This window comes from Oratosquilla oratoria, chromosome 34, assembly GCF_046742065.1.
Source record: "Oratosquilla oratoria isolate Oo_2021 chromosome 34, ASM4674206v1, whole genome shotgun sequence".
NCBI lineage: Eukaryota > Metazoa > Arthropoda > Malacostraca > Stomatopoda > Squillidae > Oratosquilla > Oratosquilla oratoria.
In genome coordinates this window covers 41,037,790-41,042,789 of record NC_134810.1, presented here as the reverse complement: position 1 = coordinate 41,042,789, position 5,000 = coordinate 41,037,790, and the positions used below count along the sequence as shown (strand labels likewise).

The following is a 5,000-nucleotide window of genomic DNA, read 5'->3' as shown; positions in this document are numbered from 1 at the left end:
AAGTTTCTTATTGAGGATCACAATGTGTTTGTCACTTACGACACTGGCTTGTTGTTGGGCTCTGTGTAGAAGTGACTTGAAGACGTGTTCATCCCGGCAATGGAAAAGAAGTTCTCTGGTGGTGGACCGAAGGTGAAGAAAAGCGTTGTCAAGGTCTAATGACGCCAATTGAATCCGATCCGATAAAAAGGCTCTGATGTAAGTGGGAAAACTGTAACCCAATTGCTTGTGTTTGTGGAAACCAAACGACCGGGGGCAAACCTGTTCCGCCAAACAATTGGACAGAAAAGTTTTCTGGTTCTTCCTTTTCTTGCTTGCGATCAAGGAAGATTCGAAACGTCTGTAGGGATGTTTGAGGTCGGGGTAGTGATGAAAAATGTTGTTGATAGAAGAAAGAAGCTCCATCGTGGTGGGTCAATCACAGGTGAGAAATGTAGTAACACATTTATAAATCACAACTAACACCACAGTCGGACGAAAGAAAGAGTTGCGTAAGCGGAACTATATATTTCGATTGCTACCTGCAATCCTCTTCAGTAGTACAAAGTGGCAGGGAGGAGGCTATCTTAAGTAGCAACCTCTTACAAAAGAAAGGGAACACGAGAAAATACAGAACATCACTGCCCCAGCCCTAGTTGACCTGAGGCTGACACGAGGTCGGGTCAGGGGGAGGGGGAGGAAGCTTGTTGACAATATTTTTGGTGATGAATAGTCCTGAAATGATGTCTGGGGTCCATTGACCCTTGGAAATATTCATCGTGGGCAGATAATCAATTAATGTTGATTCCACCATTTTCCTTCTGAACCCACACCCTGATTTGTAAATGAGATCAGATTTCTCCCAGTCCAACCGGTGATTAAATTTATCAACGTGTTGAAACACTGCTGAATTTATTTGGCCATATCTAATCGACCTTTTGTGTTCATTTAATCTTGTCGGTAGGTCTCTTCCCGTCTGGCCAATGTATGAAAGGTTACAATCTTTACATGGAAGGGAGTAAACACCTGGGATATGTTCTTCCTTCAACCTCTGGTGAACATTAACAACTTTTTTATTAATAGTATTAGGGTAGTTATGAATTAAATTTACTTTCTCTTTGGGAAGAAACTTGGACAATTGACTGATGGACTCTGAGAAGGGGATGACTAGGGGATTTTGTCTCTCTTTCTTTAACTTAGTGGAAGGGTGTTTGAAAAAAACTTGCTCTGGCTTGACTAAGGGCTTTATCCAGAAACCAATGAGGGTAGGCTAATTTTGTTAATTGGGACTTGATGGAAGTTAATTCGTGTTCTAAAAATTGGGGGCTACAAATCCTAAAGGCTCGGAGAAAAAGTCCCGAAGCTACACTCCTTTTAATGTGATCTGGGTGATGACTGAAGAAATGGAGGTAACTACCTGAATGAGTGTTCTTTCTAAAAACAGTAAAGGCAAGCTTATTCCCATTCTTCATGATTAAGATGTCTAAAAAGGGGATTTTGTCATCTTTTTCCCATTCCACTTTGAACTTGATGTTAGTTGTGATTTATAAATGTGTTACTACATTTCTCACCTGTGATTGACCCACCACGATGGAGCTTCTTTCTTCTATCAACAACATTTTTCATCACTACCCCGACCTCAAACATCCCTACAGACGTTTCGAATCTTCCTTGATCGCAAGCAAGAAAAGGAAGAACCAGAAAACTTTTCTGTCCAGTTGTTTGGCGGAACAGGTTTGCCCCCGGTCGTTTGGTTTCCACAAACACAAGCAATTGGGTTACAGTTTTCCCACTTACATCAGAGCCTTTTTATCGGATCGGATTCAATTGGCGTCATTAGACCTTGACAACGCTTTTCTTCACCTTCGGTCCACCACCAGAGAACTTCTTTTCCATTGCCGGGATGAACACGTCTTCAAGTCACTTCTACACAGAGCCCAACAACAAGCCAGTGTCGTAAGTGACAAACACATTGTGATCCTCAATAAGAAACTTTTTAGGTTATGTAATAACAGCATTTGGTCTAAGTTTGCTTCTTCTGATAATGTCGTCAATCTTTCTAGCACAGTACTTTCAAAATCACAATTAGAAGTGTTAGGTCTTGGTTTGAATTTTGCTTTAAAACCGGAAAAACACAATGCTATGGACTTCCTGGTAGGTTTTGATAAGTTCTTGTCCCATAATAAATATATATATATATATATACAGTATGTATATATGTATATACATATATACATATATATATGTGTGTGTGTGTGTGTATGTTTGTATTTTACGGGATGAGAGCTATGCTAGTAAATGACCCGTTTCCGTATCTCTCCACATCCATTTTAGTCTGATCACAACTTCTGCCTTTTCTGTGTCATCTATATATTCTTTATCTCCTTCACGCAATTTCACTATTTCATGTTTATCCTTTAGTTTTTCATTTATATATCTGTAAAAGAGTTTGGGTTGATCCTTACATTTGTCTATAATATATTTTTCATAATTTATTTTTTCTTTCCTGCGTATATTCACATATTCGTTCCTAAGTTTTATATATGTTTGCCATTTGTATGTTTTTTTGTTTGTGTCAATTGACATTTTTGGAAATAAACTCATCTGCTGGGATTCGAACCCACACCTGAGCGGCTTGCGCAAGCCACTCAGGTGAGGGTTCGAATCCCAGCAGATGAGTTTATTTCCAAAAATGTTTTTTTTGTCTTGTTTCCATTTTTTCCAGACTTTATCTCTCCTGTCTCTAGCCTCACTACACCTTTTGTTATACAAACACTTTATATCAATCTCCTTTTGCTTCTATTTGGTACATATTTGTCAATTCCTTCCTTGTACTTTTCTTTGAATATGTTCCATTTGTCTTCCATCTTTGTTTCCTCTTTAGAGAATTTATCCCAGTTTGTGTTTTGGATTTTTTTTTCTTCTTAGTTTTACAAAATCCGTTTGTTTTTTTTGTACATTAATCTTCCTTCTATAGGTTTATCATTTCTACCTACATTGTTCTGTTCTTTTAATTCAAACTTTATTAGTATATGGTCACTCTTTCCAATTGGTGTTTTATACTCCATTTTGTTCACAATATCTGGTTCAGAAGTTAATATTAAATCTAGTTTCGACGGTTCCTCATTGTTTCTATATCTAGTATTTTCCTTAACCCATTGTGTTAGGGTGTATTCGATGGTCATATACAGTAGAATATTGCTCCAAAGTTCTTCTCCTCTTTTGACTATCATTTCTTCCCAGAATATATCTCTTACATTAAAATCGCCCATGATTACTATGTTTCCACTCTCTTTCAGTAACTCGTTTAGCACATTCATTGTGTCTTCCAGTAATTTAGAATGTTCGCTATCCGACCAAGCTTGTGTTTTTGGTGGTATATACAATGCTACAAATTTTCTGCTTTTCATCTTTTTGTTTACAATTTTGACCATAATTAATGCTACATTGTTAATCTTTGTCACATTTAGATCCTTTTTGGTCAATATCATGACACCTCCTCCCTGCTTGTCTGTTCTATTTTTCAATCCGTAGTTGTGTAGACTTTGTCCCACTATGCTTGTTGATAGAGGTCCTATCAATTTTGTCTCTACAATTCCCATGATGTCAGGTTTTTCTATTTCTAGATAGTCATTTAATTCATGGATTCCAGAGATCATGCCATCGATATTTGTGTGTGTGTGTGTGTGTGTGTGTGTGTGTGTGTGTGTGTGTGTGTGTGTGTGTGTGTGTGTGTGTGTGTACAACACTGAATGGGTCCCAGTGAACAGATATACATTTTTATCAACCACAGTACACTTTATATTCTAAGCCATCAACATCGAGACTCGCGGAAGCCAACATGCAGACTTTGAAACGTGGCATGGCCAAGGACTCGAACCTGAGATAAGACAAGACAAGTGTTAGTGACTTAGCCGATTACGCCATCAAGAGAGATATAAGTTGAGCGCAACTTTTCTTATGTATTTGTATGCTCGAGTTACATACGCATACACGAAATTTTGCGTTCAACCCATCTTCACTATGATAGTGTATGTATATCCCTCTTTCCATTTTCCTTCAAACACTGCACCTCCACTCCAGCTCATTCGTTTCCTAAAACCTAATCCAGCACACTAGTCCCAGCCTCCTCCTTCTCCTCCTCCTCTTCTTTTCTTTTAGTTTTGTGTTGAATGGACCCGCCGGTAATGGCCAGCCTGACGACCTCCTTCATGGAGAAAAGTAGCTGCAACACACACACACACACACACACACACAGAGGAAAAAAGAGATAAAAAAGAGAGAGAGGCAGAGAGAGACTGTAGACAGATACATAGATGGAGATAGAGAGATAGAGACAAACATAGAGATAGGAGACAGAAAGAGAGGCAAATAGAGAGATGGAATGAGATAGAAAGAGAAAGACAAAGTGAGAAAGAGAGAGAGAGAGAGAGAGAGAGAGATTCGACGCCAATGGCTCAGTGACCGGTACTGGCAACTCCACTGTTGGCCAGACACCTTACAAGGCTTGCATACCCTTTGGCCCACTTTACAGAGTTCTCTCTCTCTCAATCACGGGCGGCCCTACACACACACACACACACACACACACACACACACACACACACACACGTCTTTGATGTCTCCAGCCTTAGTGAATAGAGCAGGGCAACTAAGGTCAGCAGCCTTTGTAGTGACCTTGAAGGGTCAGCAGCCTTAATAAAGGTCTTCTGAGACCGGGGGTTTATGGGGACCCCCCACGGGATCCTTGGCCTGATGTTGAAAATTATATATTTCTATATAATGTAAGGAATCACAAAAAATCTATCAAATATTAAGTAATTATGGTTATCAACTTTGTAATAAAGCAAAGAGTTTCTCTTCATCAACATTTTATTAATACTCTTATCTTTATTATTATTATTACTATTATCATTAATATTAATATACTTTTTCTACTTTTTTGGCGGGCTGGGATTTGGGAGAAAAATTAAGGGGGGCCACACGAATGTTGAGAATTAATGAAAAAGGGGAAAATAGGG

The 5,000-nt window shown here is 38.9% G+C and overlaps 1 protein-coding gene across 2 annotated transcripts in view; it reads right to left on the bottom strand.

The window, feature by feature from the left end:
* The window catches only part of LOC143018230 (uncharacterized), a 542,359-nt gene that overhangs the window by 438,728 nt on the left and 98,631 nt on the right, over positions 1-5,000 (bottom strand). The gene's annotated exons all lie outside the window — the stretch shown is intronic.